General features: G+C 41.8%; 1 protein-coding gene across 1 annotated transcript in view; it reads left to right on the forward strand.

The window, feature by feature from the left end:
* Positions 1-2,720: 2,720 nt before the first annotated feature.
* LOC308305141 (relaxin receptor 2-like) overlaps positions 2,721-21,553 on the forward strand; it is a 173,437-nt gene continuing 154,604 nt past the window's right edge. The window contains exon 1 of the mRNA XM_080749841.1: positions 2,721-3,063. The gene's annotated coding sequence lies outside the window, so the exon portion shown is untranslated. The remainder of the gene's footprint in view (positions 3,064-21,553) is intronic.

Here is a 21,553-nt window from a genome sequence, read left to right on the forward strand (position 1 = left end):
TTTTACACAACTGGTTTGGGATTCTGTAGACCTCTTTCTCATCCAATCATAGTGACTGTTTAACGTCTTCTGACAAGCCCGCTGACTATGTTTTCAGCTGTTCAAAGAGGGTGGATTTGTTGTTGTGTGTGGGTGGCTGTGCCTCTGTGGAATAACCAAGCCCAGGACAGGCTGGAAATCTGGGCACCTTGATATAAAATTGGATATTTTGGCGCAAGGTAAAACTTTATTTAACTGTTCCCTGTGGAGTTAGCCAGCCTTGTGTGAGTGTGTGTGAGTTGTGCACTCTTCTCTCCAGGCTGTTTCAGGTACATATGGAGAAACGTTCATCCCATGGATACATAATGTTTCATGCTATTGCCTTGCAGTCTGTGTTTTATTGTGATTTGAAGAAGAGATGACATTATTAATGTTTGTAGTGTTTTCTCACTGTAAACACAAACTATTCACATGAGCCAAGCTAAGCTAATGTATCAGGGGCGTGCACAGACATTTTGAGGAGGGGGTGCTCAAGTGAAAAAAGGGGCACCTTGTGTGGCGTTGGAACCGTTCATTTTGAGGAGGGGGTGCTCAAGTGAAAAAAGGGCACCTTTTTTTGTGGCGTTGGAACCGTTCATCCCATGGATACATAATGTTTCATGCTATTGCCTTGCAGTCTGTGTTTTATGCGCTTTGAAGAAGAAATGACATTATTAGTGTTTGTAGTGTTTTCTCACTGTAAACACAAAATATTCACATGAGCTAAGCTAATGTAATGTTGCTGTCTCTAACTTGACTGGTTACAGTTGAGGGTTTGGAGGAAACATTTGGTGGATACTAAGCTAGTATGCACAACTCTAAAAGAACTGGTGCACTATTGTGATGGAGCGCCTCCGTGCGGCCTCCGTGCGGCTATACGATGTATTGATGTTGATGTATTACCTTGCTTATTGTAAATCACTCTGGGTTAAGAGCGTCTGCTAAATGCCTAAATTGTACATTTTTAGTGTGTCAGGGTTGCCATGTCTGCTTGTCTGCAAAGCAACTTTGGGCTTATCTTTCTGGTGGCTTTCTGGTGGCATTTTTGTGGTCTGATATTTGTTGAATTTGTACTGTAACTGTTAGTATCATGCAAATCTATGCTGCTTAGAGAGCCATAGTAAAATAAATATGTTGTGTGTGTCAGGGTTGCCATGTCTGCTTATTATAAGCAACTTTGGTCTTATTTTTCTGTAAAGTTGCTTAAATATTAGTTGATAAATGCCTAAATTGTAAAAAGAAAATTGTGTCAGGGTTGCCATGTCTGCTTGTCTGCAAAGCAACTTTGGGCTTATCTTTCTGGTGGCTTTCTGGTGGCATTTTTATGGTCTGATATTTGTTGAATTATACTGTAACTGTTAGTATCATGCAAATCTATGCTGCTTAGAGAGCCATAGTAAAATAAATATGTTGTGTGTGTCAGGGTTGCCATGTCTGCTTATTATAAGCAACTTTGGTCTTATTTTTCTGTAAAGTTGCTTAAATATTGGTAGTTGATAAATGCCTAAATTGTAATTTTTTTGTGTGTCAGGGTTGCCATGTCTGCTTGTCTGCAAAGCAACTTTGGGCTTATCTTTCTGGTGGCATTTTTATGGTCTGATATTTGTTGAATTTGTACTGTAACTGTTAGTATCATACAAATCTATGCTGCTTAGAGAGCCATAGTAAAATAAATATGTTGTGTGTGTCAGGGTTGCCATGTCTGCTTATTATAAGCAACTTTGGTCTTATTTTTCTGTAAAGTTGCTTAAATATTGGTAGTTGCTGGTTACGGTTATGTTCCATTATGGGGTGTGTGTGTGTGGGGGGGGGGGGGGGCACTTATATTTGAGGTCGCCCTGGGGCACTACACATGGTTCAGGCAAGTAGATGGGGAAAATAGCTGTTTGTTACTGTTTATATTAATAAATAATGCAAAAAGATTTTTTTGAGGGCTGGTCTGATTCAAATCCCAGGGCTGAAAATTGGTCCCACTCCGAGCCTGTAAGAGAAGGATATCAATGGAACCCAACCACAACCACCTTAAAAACCATATATCCCTGCTCTGCCTGCACATTACCGTGATGCATGAAAACTGTTTTCACCTGTACATATTTTGTTCTGATTGTATTGTATTGTGTACACTTCTGCTTTGGCAATGTAAACGTATGTTTTCTCATGCCAATAAAGCCCTTTGAATGAATTGAATTGCATGCAAAATGTCACAGAAATCGCACTCTGTGTTCATGATTTGAGGCATTTTGTTCAAAACAGAGCACTCCTGCAAACGTTCACAGCCAATCATAGCCTGCACTACTGCACTTCTCTCTCTCTCTCTCTCTCTCTGTGTGTGTGTGTGTGTGTGTGTGTGTGTGTGTGTGTGTGTGTGTGTGTGTGTGTGTGTGTGTGTGTGTGTGTGTGTGTGTGTGTGTGTGTGTGTGTGTGTGTGTGTGTGTAGGGCAGTGGCTCAAAGTGGGTTCCGGGGAGTTCCAGATGGTCCCCAAAATGCCAGAATGCCAATTTCTTTCTTTCTCAGGCGGCAGTAGCCTAGAGTTAGTTTTGATCCTATCATCCTAAGCAGTAGCCTGCTGCTGCTGCTGCTGCTGCGAGAGAGAGAGAGAGAGAGAGAGAGAGAGAGAGAGAGAGAGAGAGAGAGAGAGATGCGCGTGCGTGAGAGAGACGGAGGTGCGCGTGCGTGAGAGAGACAGAGCGAGAGAGAGACAGAGAGAGAGAGAGCGGCTCCTAGCTCTCAGGACAGATGCGGCTGTGTTTTCTTTTGCGAACCTGTTCGTTTTTCCTTCATCCCAGCATTAATATGCAGCCTCTGATATTATAGAGTTTATTATATGAGCTGGCTGAAGGCGGACAGACAGCTGGTTGTTGTTCTACTGACTGACAGGCTCTGCTCTGCCAGGAATATCTAACCCAGAACCCACAGCTTGTTCGGCGCACGTTGCCTTTCCAAACACCGTGGGAACCACAGGACCATGAGTGCCGGTGGAAAAGTTGTCGTCCGCACCAGGCTGGAGTCACCAGTCATACTTTTCATGGTCAACTTCATCCCAGGTAAGTTTAATTAACACACATTTATACTTATACTTTAGGTGAATTCATAGCTTTTAGCCTACTTGGTTGGTTGGTTGGTTGGTTGGTTATTTATTGCGGCGTCACGGCGTGGTGTGAGACACCCGGCCGGTGCGCGTTAACTGAATCAGGCGGGGGTTTTGTGGAAGTGGATTCCAGGGACTCTATGGGTTCCTTTAGGGGGGTCTAATTGACCCATACAAGTCTGTAACTCTGACAGTGTAGCTTACGGGTTCATTTGGTTCCATAATTTGTACGCTTGTCAGAGAGGGGAGACCTTGACATTTAAAAGTTTGAGAAACACTGTTCGACTACACTAATGGGCGTCTATATGACCTTGTAATTTGTGAATTTAGTGTTGCGTTGCGACAGATGGAGAACAGCTAGCAGGGATCCAATCAAGTTAGTTTCCTGTCAAAGACAAAGGCTATCCTTAACCCCCCCGACCTTTTTACAGGGATCTGCTTTGGAACGCCCGTTCTGTTGATCTAAGGCGTGCAAAATCAGTGTCATCTTTTAAATCCCTCCTGAAATCCAACCTCTATGTTATGCTTTTTTTACCTTTTTTTTTTTTTTTTACATTTTAAACGTATCTTTGCATCATCAGTATATTTTACATAGTGTGCTTTTTATACATTGATCCTTTGTTGTAGTTTTCCCTAAATGCTCATCATGTTGTTCTTTTACCCTGCTCTGTAAAGCACTTTGTGACTATGTCTGGAAATGTGCTATAGCCTACACATAGGCCTAAATTCATTATATCATTATCAATATCATAATTTTTATTTTTATTATGATGTCATTATATCAGTGTATTTCAGTTGGGCCTTTTGACTCAGACAGATCGAGGCTTTCAGCTTTCAGGAATTAACCAAAAATACAAAGGCAAGACATACATATTTGTATATTACAGTATGACCACATACAAAACAGAAAAGGTAGCCTACAGAACTATGGCACCACCTCTTTAAAAAATACAAACAAAACACATTGTGCTTTCGCAATTAAACAATATTTGTATATAGTTCTACTCTACATGCAAAGGATGACTTAATTTAAAACATACAGGCCAAGTAGAATTAGTTAAATTGCTGTATTTCTAAGATTCTCTGTTCTGTTATAGGCTACTAGATATTTACAGTATACTGAGATCAGTATGGTGCAGATCTTGCATAAATACACTTTAGCAGTGGTGTGTTCTAGAATCTTTTTGGGAGCATACGCTCCGTGGCTATTCCTGTGGCCAGGGCATACGCCAGTGCATAATGCCTATCAGATATGATAATTTGAAAGGTTCACGAGGGCATACACTCTATTTTCTTCTTCACAGCATACGATGTAGGTAGAAGCAGGTAGAACACAGCACTGATTAGTAGTCTTTAGGGTGGTTGTATTACATTCTACATCATTATCCTGTCACAACGGCTTCAAATGTTGCTGTTTGTAATGTTTTACTTCAACAGATAAGGGAGTATTATGGTTATTGTCTCCACCACCCGATGGCATGGGGGAGAGAATTTTTTCCCCTCCGTCCGTGCGTCCGTCCGTTACCAGCTAATCTCCGGCGCCGTTGGCCCGGTCGCTGCCAAACTGTGCACACACACTCCCTGGATACCAATTCAGAACCTCTGCCCCACATTTTTCACATGAGCCTGTTCTAGCGCCACCAGGAGGCCGTTCTTTGCAAAACTAACTATTGCCAGTAGGCTACTCTTACAGATTTTGTCCAAAAATCACGCAAATCGGTAGGCAGTGTCTCTACAGTCATGTGATCGACATGGATCTGTCCGATTTTCCATATTCCACCCTGATTGGCTAAAACTGGCTTCCAAAGTTAGCAGGATTGGTCAGTTTTGAATAAAATGCCTGAAATCATGAACGCAGTGTGCAATTTTGGTGAAATTGTGCATATAAAATGCCTGAAATCATGAACGCAGTGTGCGATTTTGGTGAAATTGTGCATGCACATTCCCAATAGGCAGAGGAATAAATGCCACTTAAATATTTTCAAATCAGCCTCATGGTGGCGCTATAACAGGCAGATTTGTGTTTTTACCTATAACTCCACTGATCAGTGTACAACTTTGTATGTGCACTCCCTAGAGGCCAAGGAAAAACCTTTGCCCTGCTTTTTTTCATATCTGCCTTTTATAGCGCCACCAGGAGGCCGACTTATGTAAAACACATTTTTTCCTATTATTCCTTGAGATTTTATCCAAAAATCATGCAAATCACTACACAGTATCTCTATAGTCATGAGATCAAGGCGGATCTGTCCGATATTTCATATTCCATCCTAATTGGCTAACACTGGCTTCCAAAGTTTGCAGGATTGGTCAATTTTGAACAAAATCACTTAAATCATGAACAGCTTGTGATTACAGAGAAATTCTGCACGCACATTCCCACTAGGTCAAAGAACAAATGCCACTCTTTTCAATTGGCCTGTTATAGCGCCACCAGCAGGTCGACCTTTTCCAAACACATTTTTGGAACAAAATGCCTCAAGTCATGCATGCATGGTCACATTGCCGTTAAAGGCCAAAGAAGACATGGCACCCTTTTCACATTTAGCGCCACCAGGACCTACCTGACCTGGTGGAGACCTGTGCTCGGAAGAGCACTGCTTCTAGTTAGTCATGTTTTAAAACTGAGCTCTTTGCATATTTGTAATCTGTGAGTAGCCTACAGAAAGTCTGATATCTTGGTGCAGTTGGCAGGTACTTAGAAAATGTAACCCTAATATTGTGTCAGGGTTATTATAGTTAATTAAAACTGAAATAAATATATAAAAATAGTTTTCACAAAAATCCCAAGAGCTCGGTAATAATCAATTATGTCAGGTGACATGCTGAATAGCTCGGTGACAGCGTCAATAATTTGGCTATTTTATCGCTTTTAATGCCTCTAATCTTTAAGGTTTCACTTTCGGTCATGTAACCATAGTGGCGATTATTGTTGACACCACTAGTCTCCACTAGACCTGATAGCTATTGTTTTGTTACAGTCTATCGTGTTGAGACACAATAATCATTGTTTAATTATTAGAATTACCTGTCCTGCATTTTTTATTAAGGGTTCCTGTTTTCTGTAGCTTTTACATTGTTCATCACGTAAGCTTGGTGGTAGGGAGAGGGACATTATTTCTCAGTTTCATCGCTTGGTATCTACAGTATCAAAAATAATGTTCAATTGAGCACACACAAAATACGACACAGGAGCATGGAACACATACTTGGGATTAGATTGCAAGTGTGCTACCCCTATATGTAGTAATGTCCAATTGATACTAGCCACTTAGTTTCTGAGCCAAATGTCAGAACCTAATTGGGTAGTGGGCACCTCTGAACCGCTGGGATAGGATACTGTGTGTTGCTTTTTCACCATGGCACTTTCACACGAAAACTTACACAGTCTGTTGTACAAAGTCTGTGCTCTGAGGAGCACCGTTTTGTAGTAAACAGTTTTCAATAATAATAGTAATTTAACTATTACAAAAATATATATATTGTTCTTTTTTATCCATATTATATTTTCCCCCTTTTTTATTCTGTATAGCTGTCTCCACTCCTACCTGTACCTGTCCTGTTTTTCATGCATACTGTGTGCAGTGATGAGTGATGACACCTGAAAATGAAATTCACCACCTGAAGTCTATTGTTAGGATGCATCATGCGGGGGCCCATGCAGAATGTCTTTAGCTACCTGAGACAGTGAACATGTCGTTGAGCTTTTTTCGACACATGCGTGGTGTTGGGTGGCTCATGTGAGGTCCTTGGAGATGTACTGGTGTGCTGTAGAAATGCCTTGAACATAATCATGAATGGACGCTTGGTAGAGTGGAAATTAAACGATAGGGGGCGATCACCTAATGATTTCCACAGGTCATTAAAATGCCTCAAGTGTCTCTGCTGCAGAGTAGGCTACACATGACACTGTCAATCAGTCAAAGTCTCCCCCCTCCCCCTTTTTTGTTGTTGTAAAAAAACAACTACTATAGTAAATCAAAACTATAGAATTAGATTGTATCATACAAAACAAACAGCCTATAGGTCCATTACTGCAGGGCATCTCTTTAAGTTCTCTCTCCACCAGATCCAGAGAGAGTTGGCACAACACAGCACAACACAACACACGCACGCACGCACCCACGCACGCACGCACGCACGCACGCACGCACGCTCATACAACTTATTATTCTTATTCTTCTGGAGCAGTTTGACTTTGGTGTAGTAGAATATTTGTCTTTTTGTCATCACAGTTTTATTCTAGGCCCGGTGGTTATGGAATTTGGAATCAGGGACTGCCTGCCTGGAGACGGTCCTGTTTTGTCTCATCATAGGACTCCAGACAATCCTTATTTCATTCAGTCGCGGTAAAGAGACATTGCAGGGCTACAAAGCCCATATGAATGCAAGTGAAATGCTGATACTGAGCAAGACAATCCCTTCACGCTCTCCTTATCTTGTCTCTGATCTGTCCTCATCTCACTTTCTGTAGGACGATGCTTATGACGAGGCGCTTGGCCACTTGCCAAAAGGAACATCCGCTCTTCTTGGGTGTGCATGTGTGCGTGTGTGAGCAAGGCAACACAAGTTACTGTATTGGGGCAAATGATTTTCAATATACTTAAGAAATGTAGGCCAAAAACTTGTGCATTGTCCACATTTGAAGTGATTAGGCTCTTTGCAATGTAATGGCATACACCATTCATAAACCATGTCATTATATTTACATTGCAATTATTTTATAGCCACAAAATGTTACCTTTTTTCACCATTGCATGTTATATTGTTTTTTTGTTTTTATTCATTTAAAATCATCTGTAACATATTGGTGCTCCTTCCATTTTGGTGGGTGCTCCTAAATTATTTCTGGTGCTCCTAGATTTTTAAACTGGTAGCACCATTGCTACCAAGTAACAAAGTTAATTTCGAGCCCTGTTGTTTATATTTTAGTTTCAATTAATTTATTTTCCTTTTAGTCTTATATAAAATACCTTTACATAGACACACTACACTATGTCGTATTATGATATGACCATCATGTTTCCACATCAACCTGGTTTGGAGCAGACTGGCCAATTTGCCATGGCATGCTAAACAAATGTTCAGATTTTAAAAATAAAGTGCTTACTGAAGGCTCACGTCTGTCAGAATATGTGCCGCTCAACCACAATTACCCGTATCTTCCGTATTGTTTAATAAAAAGCGTTTTCTGTTTTTCCTTGTATATCCTTGTATTTCCTGTGTTCCCCATGTGCATCAGCACCATCTATCGGTTTTAACGTGCTTTTTACCTGATTGTCTGTTTAGTGTAGCGAAGCACGTTAGCCAGGCAGTAAACACAGCAGAGAATACTATTAGCCTTCTAGGCGAACGTCCTGCTGCTGTTGACCGCGCCATCACACATCTTGACGGCGTGCGTGTATGCATGTGGGGCGCACGTGCGTACAGCTTGAAAAGAAGTGGGTCGGCGATCCACTAGGTTCCACCGGCATCTCACCCCTTGCTCTCTCTCCTGGTGAGAGGTCTAGGCCGGCTATGGCACTTTGGAAGGATGATTTCCATGCCCAATAGTTCTCTGGCTTATCATAAAAGGCAGTTAGCCCTGTTGTTACCATTTGGCAATGAGCCATGTATTTGCGAGGTCAAAGGTGGTGATTTGGCCACCTGCGTTAAGAGTCCCAATAGGGTTGTGGTGGGGTTGGTACAGGAGACTGTTGTTGGCTGTATTCTTGCTGACCGTTTCCATGCTGCTGATGACTATGGGAAAAACATTTTTTTAAATCTTGTACCAAACCTGCCTACCATCATGACACTCCTCTGAGACGCAGACCGAGTAGACAAAAATGGTGCCATCTTACAAAGAGCATTAGTGAGGATGCGGATAGATGAAAATGGGTGAAGTGATACTTTAAGTGTCACATTAATTGTGCTTTTTTCCCTCACAATATTGCTACACCGAGGCTCACAATTAGTTTGCGAGGCATTGTGAGTAGGGCTGTCTTCTAAAATTCGACGAATCAACGCGTCATTTTAAGCCCCTGGAATCGACGCCAATTGTTTGAGTCGAGCCGTCGAAAATATATATTTTTTTATCACACCAGTTACTGTGGTGTGGTATGAGAGCGCTGGACTGGTCTGTCATGTACTTCTTATTTAGTCCATACTTCCTACTACTTGTACTAGACTTAAAAATAAAACCAGTTCACGTGACTTGAAAGTTGCCTTGGTCATACTACAGGAGGCTCTTATTTTGAAGCTAACCGCTTTGAGAGGAAATGCGTCGAAGTGTTGTTATTCTACTTTTTGCAGCTAGAGCAGCCAAGAAGCAGCAGCGCGGTAGTGCGATACACTTCACTCACTTTGTGGCACTGTGGTGGTGGTCTCAGGCTGAGGACTGTGGTGGAGTAGAGGACTTATTAAAAAGTTTTAGATTAAGACAATTTGCTTGCATTGCGATGCAGCCATGTGCCGTTCTGCATCCACGCAGTGATGTTACATAATTGTTACTTTTAGCCAACGTTTGTTGTTGTTTTAGCGCTTTAGCCCTGTTCCTTTAGTCTTGGAGAGGCATAAAATCATTACAACCAGGCAGTTTTCAAAGCAGAGAATCCACCAATCATATGTGGTTTGTAACAGCTGTTGTACCGGGCGCTACTTTTCTATCAATGCGTCGCGTCTGAGGCGTCTCCACTCCAGTCACTGCAGCACCACTTTTTTCTTTTTTTATTATTATTTTTTTTTAACTTTTTTTACATAAACGATACGTCGACGCGTCGGAATAACCCCCGACTTGAGTCGACTTGATAAATCCTGAGTGGAAGACAACTCTAATTGTGAGCTTGTAGATTAGTTATTTTAAATGTTATATTTTTGGCGGTGCTGCTAACCATTCCTTCATCTGGCTTCGTCTGTGTGTACACATGTCCCTCGTATGTATGTCCCACCTCATCTCACATACTGTAGGCCAAGCTTCGCGGAACGCATAATGAAATTAACTCATAACTTCACTTCACACTGGGTGTGATTTTTGCGTGGTGCTCTTGGAAGGAGCTAAGCCCCAACATCTGGCTTTGCCCGAGCTCTGAAGCATGGTCTACATCTGGCCTACATCTCTGCAAAAAGCGCCCCCAGGATCCGGGCTCTGAAGTGTGACCTACATCTGGCCTACATCTTGGCACAAAGCACTCAAAGTGTGTTGTACACCCAAGGTCACGTTGGCCGCTTAATGAAATTAACTCATAATTAGCACCGCTCACTTCACAATGGGTGTGATATTTTTTTAACACTTTATCAAATCTAAGTTCAAGCATTGGTAATTGGTGCTTGGACACTTCCACAATTTTGATCAGACCCAAAGATCTGGTATTGACCAGGCTCTATCATTCCCATGTGAAATTTATTTTCCAATTGTCCAATCCCAGCATGAATGTATGTTATTCATCTTAAACTTTGCAACTGTCTTTCATATCAAGAACCTTTGCCATGATGTTTTAAATCACAAACTAACTCCCACAGACAAATTCTGATTGCCTCATCAGCATCAGAATTTCACATTGAATGACTTGAAATTGAATGTTATGCTGAGAAGATCTAATTTGTTGATGCTTTCGTCATACTGCGGAACAATCCGCGGATGACTATTATCTCCTGCTCTGTATGCACTCTCATGCTCTCCCCCTCTAATTCTTAGTTTGTGGTCTCCTCGCCTTTCATCAGCTTACTTATACTATATTGGTGCGTCTACGCTGTGCATCAAGGTCCAATACAAAGTTGACACTGTGGAGAAAATTTACTATTCAACACCACCTTGAAAATGCAACTTCACTGCAAGGTTATTATAGTTTTGCATTGTTATAGTTTTTATTTCGTTTTGACTAGCTTTCAATCTTAGCTCATTTTAATGCAGATTTGTTCTTTAGTTTATTTTGTATTTTTTTCAAAAACCTTAGTTTTAGTCTAGTTTTGAATTTGTTTTAGTGTCATTTTAGGGTTGAGATTGAACATGCTCAAAATTTTGGAAATAGACAATGTACAAGCTAAATGTTAAGTATATATTTTTTACTTTACTTTAAATACATTACTTGTATTCCTTGCCATCAGGGACGGCTTAATTGAAATATAGGCCCTGTGCAGCCACGTCGCAGAGGCCCCCGCCCGCACGCGTCCCGCACCGCGCCACTCGCGTACCGTACCGGCCCGCGACCACCACACCCGCACCGGCGTGGTCGCCGGCCGGACGCCTCGGTGCGGTGGTCGCGGGCCGGTACGGGACGCGAGCGGCGCTCGGCAGCGGCTTGCGGAGTCCCGTGCGCGCAACAGAACCACACTGATCACATAGCTAGAACATCAGTTATAATATAAATAACTCTGACCAGACATAAATGAAATCAATATCAGTTCTGCTTTATTCTCAACGTTCACGCTCAGGCTGCTGCCTATTCTAATGGAGCAGAGGCAGGCATTATACAATACGCCTGGTGCGTTCATATGGCTATTAATTTCAATAATAGCAAAACATACAAACAAAATAAAATAGCATAAAACAGTACAGTATTTTAACTTAAATATCACACACCTAAGGTCACACACCTCAGTCACTTCAACAATCAGTGGTGGAAAGCAAGCACATTTATTTAAGTAGGCCTATAGGATACAATTATGATGCATTTGTAGCCTACTTTACTCGAGTATTTTCTAGTATTTCCAAAACTTTTACTTTACTTAATTTAAAACGCTAGTTAGTTTGTAGATTTTTGATTATTAATTAAGCCCTATATTTATTTATTTATATGTATTTTACCAAATTAGTCTATTTTTACACAAGTACATTTTTAATTATGGACATTCCGGACACAGTATTCCCATAATGCAGTAATGATACTTTTACTTAAGTAAAGTAACAAATGTGGGTACTTTATCCACCACTGCCAACAATAAACAATAACAAATAAATAAAAGAAATGCGGAGGCCGAGTGAGGCCTATAAAGTAAGGTGCGTGTATTGTGCAATCAGTGCACTAGCCTACTATTGCTTTCAAGAACAAACAAACCACAAAAATAAAAATAATAAAATACACATTATTTTAACAATGCGGAGGCCATGCTCAATCACAAATAAAACATTACACAGTATTTAACTTAAAATAAAGACATTGACATAGTGCATAGGCCTAATTGCTTGGGGTGTAGTTCAGAAGTTTAGCCTAAATCTAAATGTGCCTACACACCAATTTCCTTTCTCCTGGCTTTCTTTGTGGCGAAATCATGGATGAGAGCATCGAAATTTAACCCTCGGACAAGTTCTGACTCAATTGCCATGACTGACAGGCTGTTTAAGCGCCTCTGGGTCAGTCTGGTTCTTAATTCATTTTTAATCCTTGCCATTTGGGAAAAGGACCGTTCTCCCTCACAATTGCTGACAGGCAGCGTGAGATAGAGTCGCAGTGCAATGAATACATTAGGAAATGTTGACTGCGATGAAGAACCAATTATTGTTTTCAGGAGTTTGGGCGGAGGCAAGACAAGACCTTGAGTTGTTGGTCGAATGAAAGATCTGAATTGAATCATTTCATCAGCGAAATCTGATGCATTTAAATCTGATGGATAAGCAGAAGCAAGCGTGTTTGCTTTATCAATTACTTCAGTGTCACCAGCGAGCTCAGGAATGAACAGAACAGCAAACAGATCACAGACGTGCTTATACGCCTCAAGTCTGTGGTCAAGACAGCTAACCAACTTATCAATAACCACATTAAATGTTTCTATTTTTAATTTGCTTTTCCCATCCAACACAACATCATCTTCTCCACTGTCATCAAAATGTTTTTTTCGTTTTCTGATCCGCTGGGTATCGTGAACGTACACCTGGCTAACACCTGGCACAGCTTTAGCAATAGTTTCATACTCTGCAAAGCGAACTCTTTGTTTTGTGACAAAATCACGGAGAGACCTGAGCAGTTCCACTGCTGTCATGAGATCTATGTCTGATTTTTGAAGGCTCAAACTTGTCCTGTGGAATCGAGAGAGAATGGAATCCCAGAAATTAGCCATAAATGCAGTTTCTAATATGTCCAATTTTTCACAGAGCGCGCTGGCTTCATCACGGCTGTCTGTCGTTTCATCTTCATTTTCAGCTATGCTCTGTAAAGCTGCCCTTATTTTGGGGTAATTCTTCCATAGAGCTTTTGTAGAATCAGCTCGGCTGCTCTACCGAGTGTTTGAGAGAGCCTTTAATGTTAAATCTATATGTATATTTTCATTCCGAAAAACTAGATCCCACCTATGTGTTGATGCAGAGCAGAAGGCATAGAGTGTTTTCAATAAATCAAAATAATCTCTCACCTCTGTACTGCTTCCATCTATGCTATTAACACCTACTAAGTTAAGCGAATGGGCTGCACAAGGCACATAATGCATTAACGGGTTTTTTTTTTTCAAGTGCGCCTGTAGGCCATTGTACCGCCCAGACATATTGCTGGCATTATCAAAAGATTGTCCTCTGCAATTCGATAAATCCAAACCAAGCCTGTGCACCATGGTACAAACAACATCAGCTAAACTTTTTCCTGTGTGACTGTGAATTGGCTCAAATGCCAGAAATCGCTCAACTGGCTTGCCTGCCTTGCTAACGAATCTAAAGATAAATGTTAACTGGTCTACATGAGAAAGATCTGGAGTTGAATCTACTATAATGGAAAAATATTTCGCTTCAAGGAGCTCCTCTGCTATTTTTTGCCTTGTTTTTTCTCCCATTAATTCAATGAACTCCTCACATATTGTGGATGATAAATAGGACACACTACCTTTGCCCTTCTGGCCGTGTCTCTCTATGTGTTGAGCCAGAAACGGGTCAAATTGTGCAATCAACTCCAAAATTCCCAAATAATTCCCGTTGTGCGGCGAGCCTAAGAGCTCGTCGTCACCCCTGAAAGCCAGCCCCCTCTCTCCTAAAAATTTAATCACTGCCACAAGCCTTTTCAAAACTTCCCTCCAGTAATTCTTGACATCCAAAGCCTGTTTTATTATTGCAGAATCAATTGTCCCAGTGTCCCGTGCCCTCATTATCAATGCCAACATGCTGGCCCTGTGCTCTGGGCTTGTTTCATGGGAACCCAAACGGACTGTTGCGTGGGCCCAGTCAGAGTAACCCTCTGTAAATGCATTCTTAGTTTTCCCAAGTAGTTTACAGGCAAAGCAGCACACATCACCTGTCGATGGTGAATACAACACCCATTCCCGCTGTACTACTTGTCCATTTGGCAATTTAGTGTTCAACATGTCGTTTGTGAAATGACGGGATCGACCACCAAGTCCACAGTCTCTAGCCGAAGCAGGATATTTGGCTTTTCGGTTATGAAATGCGGAGGCCCCTCTTCCAATGAGAATCTGTTTGACCTAAGATAAGAAATGAGATGAAATAAGAACTTAACCTAGTTTATTCTGCGAAAATACTAGGATACACTAAGGACACCAGCTTAATAAAATACAAATGATATAGCCTACCCTTTCACTCGCGGTTGCATCTCCCCACAGAGCAGGATCCTTAACATTTTCCCACCAGGACACACCATCTTCACCGAAGGGGTGAGGGGGGGCGAGGGTTTCGCTTAATCCAGACAGACTCTTATTTTCGGCTTGCATTCCAGTCGCGCTGTCGTCTCCCAGTGTCACTGGGTTTGAGGGGAAACACATTTCTTTTGTTTAGAAGAATATTTTGGGGCACACTTTCAATTTGTTTAAAATGATCTAAATAAAACTAAAAGCGTAGCTACCACATCATCACTCACTGACTGACCTGGTTGTGGTTGTTGTTGTGATCGTGAAGAAATGGGGTCCGCGGCGTCCGCCGATGATGCATCCAGCTCAATTAGATCCATGATAACACTACTACCGTCTCCCCGCTCCATGGCCTCGACCTCGGCCAGCTGCGGGCGCGGGGCCAACAACAACGCCGACCCGGCCGAGGGGCCGGGGCCGTCGGCGGCGCCGGGCTCAGCAGCAGCAGCACTGTTGCTAATGTTGCTGCTAACAACAATATCACCGCCGTCGCCTGAAGAAACAGATGCGCCCCCATCTCCTCCTTCCTCAGGGTCATCATGCTCAGTCTTTATGAAGAAAGATGAAATGGATGGTGTTTGTTGCACCGTAGCAGCATGCTTAGCTTCCTTTTGTGATTTCTTTATACGTTTTTGGTGTCCACTCAAGTGCTTCTTCGGTTTGCCCGGCATCTTGTCAAGTCAACAGTCGGCATATTTGAAATGAAATCTCCCATCAGTCACCTGTTTCTCGCTCGACTCATCAAGTATGAACCATACCACCTGTGTAAGCTACCAACGTGAGACGTGACAACGTCACACTCATTCATTGGCAGAATGTTATGTGACACACTGACACTGCTTGATTTTAATCGGTTAAAAACATATTAAAACGTATAATTATAATTACAAAAATTACATTAAAAAAAAAAAAATCTTTTAATCTTTTTTTTTTTTTTTTTTTTTTTTTAAATTGGTGGGCCCCTATTGGCTGTGGGCCCTGTGCAGATGAACAGTTTGCACAAGCGTTAATCCGTCCATGCTTGCCATCACTGGAAAGACAAGCTGCTTTTTCTCATACCTGCACATTACAGTAAATCACCTCCATTGAGGCCCCTTCAATTGCATGGTTGCCTGCTCCCAATTTCAGATAAACAGATCTTTATCTGCTCATAAATGAAGGCTCCCAACTTGAGAGAAAGCACCTGCAATAGCGGAGAAAGCAGCTAAACGAACTCTTCCCCAGGTCAGGCTTGACAAGTTCAATTTAATGAATGACCGATGAATGATTAATGAAGATTAATGATGAATCTCATTTGCATTATTGGATACCCCAGCTGTGGCAGGTTACAGGCTGATGCTGAAGTGCAGTGGTGCTTCCTGGGATTAGGTTCCCAGTTGCACACTGCAGACTCACTCCCAATCTTCTGGCGTAATCTGAAGACTCGCCGAAGCACTTGCCCTATGCCCTAGCCTTGATGACCTTGCATGCTTAGATGCTATCTAAAAATGCAATTTAGATGTCATGTTATGTGGACAGATGCCAGATTAATTTGTTGACCTGGCATCCTATAGTTTCAATGTATTATAACTTTTCTTTTATATCATACTGTCCACTACAGTCTCATGACAATAACATAAGTAAACATTTTGATATAATGATAACTAGGGTTGGGATTCGATACCGGAGGAACGGATCCAACATTGATGCCCCGCAATCGGATCAAAATTGGAACCGCTTCCGGAACCGTTTTATCATCACACTGTCAGAGCTGGTTTTGTGGACTTCCCGTCTGCTATACAATTACAATACTGGTGGTTCTCAAACTTTTACATTGCCAGGACCACCATAACTCTGAGAGTGTACAAATGGAGCATCTTCTCTTCTCATACCCTAGGTGGGGTTGGCGAAAGGGCCTTCCTCGTGTCTCCTAGGGTAGGTACCCTCACAAAAAACATGCAGTAATCCTGGTCTCTATACTGCCTCAACCTGGCCAGCCGGGGCGCCTGATGGAGGGGAAAGGAACTATTTGGAATGACATGTTCCTTCCACACTCCACGTCCTACCGGAGAAACGGTGATAAGAAGTGACCTGCAGACTCTTCATGCTCTGAAGGAAGCATGAGCTCAGTTTGGAGCTCTCCCCATTAATCCTGGGAGAGTAGCGCCAAGGATTACATATAAAAACTTGACTACTGTAACTCACTCCTCACTGGCCTCCCGGCATGTGCACTTGAGCCTCTCCAAATGATCCATGAAGCATCACAATTGGTCTTCAACCAACCGTGTCTCCTCCCTGCCCGCTTCCTCCACTGGCTACTGGTTTCTGCACACACAGAGTACAAAACACTGATGTTGGCCTTCAAAGCAGCCAAAGGATTGGCAGCTCCATACCTTCAAAGTCTGATCAAACCCTACAACCCACCCGTTCACTCAGATAAGCTAACGCAGGGATGCTGACAGAACCCTCGCTAAAAACCCTAGGACAACGATCCACTCGTCCTAGACTCGTCGCCCTCCTGGCCCCCAAACTGTGTAATAAATTCCCCATTGCAATTAGAACGGCAGACTCACTTCTTTGCTCTCGCCGTGTTCTGAAGGCAATTATTGTAGCACTTGCCTACCTTCAATGACCATACCGTACATGTAATTTAGATAACATTTTCTATATGTTATATGATTTTTATATATTTTTACTGAACAGGAGTTTGGTCTACCAATTACTACTTTTATGCATTTGATGTTTATGTATTGATGTATTACCTTGCCTATTGTAAGTCGCTCTCAATAGAGTGTCTGCTAAATGCCTAAGTTGTAAATTGATTACAGCTTTTGGCACTGGCAATTGGCACTGGGTGAAAATTGTTACAAAAAACTTGAAGTACAAGCCAGTGTCGACAGTGCATGTTGTTCCAGTCCGATAAATCTTATTATTAAGAAGTGCTGAAGAAGACTTGGAGATAAAACTAGGCCTTGAACCCATTTATTATTAAAAGCACAGCAGGGTGCCTTGTTATTTTTGCTATTATGACCTATTGATCACCAAGTCAAGTGCAAGTCTAACTGTTCTTTGGTCCTATATGAGCTTTGGTCCAGAAGCACTTTTTTTTGCATATATCTTTGCATTTGATCTCTCTATGTACATGGTCTAACGAGAGGAGAGAAAATAGCCCACAGTCCAGGCAGCAGGTCCACTTGATTGTTCGTCATTTTGTGGTTCAGTTCCCAACTTCACTTCCCAGTTGTGTTGCTGTTAATAGATCATTGACTGCTGTCAACGTGAAAAAACAAACAAACAAACAAAAACAATAGGACTGCACGATGTGACACGTTTTGAGCTTGTAGATCTTAGATTTTTTTTATTTTGGTATAAATTAATTAATTTATGTAAGTCATTTGTCATATCAACCCTGTTTAGTTTGTATTTATGAAGCCTAAAAGCCAAACAGAAATGTAATTTCATTCATAATTTTCAGCAACAGAAATGCAATTAAATGGTTAATTGCAATTAGTTAAGTGATTCATTGTCAATTAAAATGTCATAATCGTGACAGCCCCTTTTTGTGTGCTTGTAGATCTGTTTCTTGCGACAGTCAGGTCACAAGTTTCTATGAAAAGCTCCACTGGCTGTGTGTCTGTCTGTCAGTCAGTCTGTCTGTCCGTCATGTCACCTCACACTTTTGCCTCTACTCTTATTTCTGCCACCGTTGGCCCTATCAATGCCAAACTTTGCACACACACTCCTTGGATGGCAAATCACAACCTCTGCCCCATGATTTCTCACATGGCCCTCTTCTAGCGCCACCATCAGGCCAATTTTTGCAAAACACATTTTTGGACACTGCTCCTACAGATTTTGGCCTAAAATCACGCAACAGAATCTCCAAAGTCATGTCATCAACATGGATCTGTCCCATTTCCCATATTCCCTCCTGATTGGCTACGACTTCCTTCTAAAGTTTGTGTATGCGACATGACGGTCGCTTATAAATATATACAGTATCTCTTTGGGAAATGTCAGGATAATCTTTGGAATCATTTGGGGATATGTCTAAATCTCAGTACTGCGGTTGAGTACGGTTGACCACTATAAAATGTCCAGTGTGAACAGATGTTTATGGCTGTGTGGTCAGGGTGTGTCAAGAAGAACCTCAGATTAGAACAAAGTAGCTAAAGCTTTCCTATCTATATTTACCCTGGCCTGGTTTTCTGGGTTGGCTCATTTTCAGCCAAGCCCTTATTCGCACACACGCACCCAAGCGTCGCCCACACACAATATTTCATTTCATTTCCTAATAGTTGAACTGATCCGCTGGGGCAGTTAGGCTTTAAATGTCCCTTAGTATAATATGATGGCAGAATAATTGTCTTCGTTTCTTTAGGTCATTTCTAAGAGGTTATGGAATCAGGGACTGCCTGGAGACAGGTCTTCTTGTCTAAGATTATGTCATCATCATGGTATCGAGAGACACTATTTGGCCGCAAAGCCTCCAACACTGGCTTTGTTAAAGCCAATGAAGCTCCCAAACTCGAGATTGGCATTGGATCCAAAACCCAGGCATAATAATAATAATGTTTATTGTCCCCAAAGGGATGTTTGTCTTCACAAGTGTGTTCGAAAACAACAACAAAAACAACAACACATAATCATATAACACAAAACAACATATCACAAAGACAAAAACATGAGGTCCCCACTCCCTAGTCCCACTGTACACAGAAAACCATCCTATCGACAGGGGATGGGCAGTTTGTTTAGTGCAGCAATGGCTGAGTAGACAACAAATTAGTGTACGACCGATATATCGGCCGCCGATTATCGGTACCCGATATGGCCTTATTTGGGCATATCGGTTTATATCGGTATCGGTGAAATTTCCCGCCGATATAATAAAAACTAAGCCTAGCGCATTGAACAGTGTATGAGGGCTCTGAATGATGTAATGACCAGCATTGTCCAGCAGAGCGCGCCCTGCCACATATAAGCAATGAGCCTTCAACCTTTCAGTCCATCAGCCGTCTCGACATGACTCTTTTTACTCTTTTTAGAGATGTGTAATCGATTCAAAGATGCGCTGCAGCCCTGCATGATTATGCACCAAATGCAGTGAGGTGGCATATGGCATAATAAACTAGCCGTTCAGTTCAGTGTGGATTCCAATGCAGTGATTCAATGTCGGGTGGGATTTGTCTGTGTCACTCAACGTCCATGCTATGGTTCTGCTAGCTACCAAACAAGCTAATACTCTAACGTTCCGTCGACCCCTAGTGCCTCGCCGCTAAAGAGTCATAACGTCTGTGGTTATGTGTTAAATAGTCATAAAGTCCATGGTTCTGTGTTCCTTCCCCAATAGTAGGCTGTGTATAATCCATAGACTGGAGATCATAATAAGTGCGCTTCCCTCCTCCGTTACTGTATGGTGAATTGACGTTGTACTGTGTTTGTGTCAGCCGAGCCCAGGGACGGATTAACCTCCCGTGAGGGCCGAGCCCAGGGACGGATTAACCCCCGCGAGGGGGCCCCCCCTAAAAAAAAGGCCCCCCCCCTAAAACACTTTTTTTTCTTCTATTTTTTTTTTTTTTCAAAAATATTTTATATCGGTATCGTATCGGTATCGGTGATGGGCCCCCGTCTCTTGTATCGTATCGTATCGGATCAAAAAAAGTCATATCGGTCGGACACTACAACAAATCCTGCTAAAACAACTACAATTTACAATTCAGGCATTTGGCAGATGCTCTTAATTCAGAGTGACTTACAATAAGCAAGGTACAGTAATACATCAATACAGTACAAGCTCACAATGCATCAAAGCGCGACGCCCGCCTTGTGAATTAGGAGGTCAGATATTTTCTGAGAAATTCTAGGAAATAGGAATTTGGTGCTCACCAAATAGCCACTCATTAATCATTGCATGCAGGATTTCCATGTTATGTTGGCTATAATGAGAATTAAATTGTGGGTAATAATTACATGTAACAAATATATTGATGCCAGGCAATCAAATGCAGGGCCAGACTGGGACATAAATTCTGACCTGGCATGAAGATAGAACATAGAAGCCCACAATACATCAAGGCAGCGGCTTGCATGCTGTTAAATGTTTGGGTGGGACTCCTGGGCCACAGTAGCCTGTGATTAGGCTACTAGGCCAGTATTCAGTGTCGCGACGCACATGCACTGTTGTAGGCTATTATGGAACAGGCACAGGAGAAGTTTACTTGTTGCTGTACATTTATTAAGATTAATTTGAAAACGTATTGATTGATTGGTGTAGTTTGGCTACATGTGCAGTTTGTGTCTGTTAGCAAGCAGCCTAGCCTACATAACAACATGCAGTTGCCAGTTCTGATAATATAAGCCATGTTGTGCTAGGTTCGAGGAAATAATATGCAGTGTTGCCAGGTCTGACTATTATAAGCCATGTTGGGCTTTTATTTCTGTAAAGTAAATAATGGTGGTTGTGAGCTTGTAGATCGTCTATTTTCAAATAGGGGAAGTATTTAGGTTTAAAGTGCTCATGTGGCCTATATTCAGTTATTTTGGGCTTATTTCCATAGACATGGTTGTTTATTCCTCCTGACGAATCTGACAACAGAACGTATTTACTTAAAGGAGTAGTTCACCACTTTTCAACCTGTCTTCATATAATAGGTCCTCACTAATGTTAATGATAAAATATAAAAATAAAAAACAAATCTACTCAGTCCAAGTCTCCTAGGAGAGCTGTGGGAAGTTCAGAATCCATTGTCTTGTGACATCATCATTTTCCCAAAAAAGATTTTAATCAATATTTTTGAAAAAGATATTTCGATTTTTATTATCGCGAGACCAATGGCTTCCACTTTAAAATTGCAACTTTTCAGGAATAGAAAGCCTGCAGTTTCTATAAGCTGGATTGGCAATCGATGATGTCACAAGACGATGGG

The sequence above is a fragment of the Nannobrachium achirus genome (assembly GCF_963921795.1).
Source record: "Nannobrachium achirus genome assembly, chromosome: 19".
NCBI classification, from domain to species: Eukaryota; Metazoa; Chordata; class Actinopteri; order Myctophiformes; family Myctophidae; genus Nannobrachium; species Nannobrachium achirus.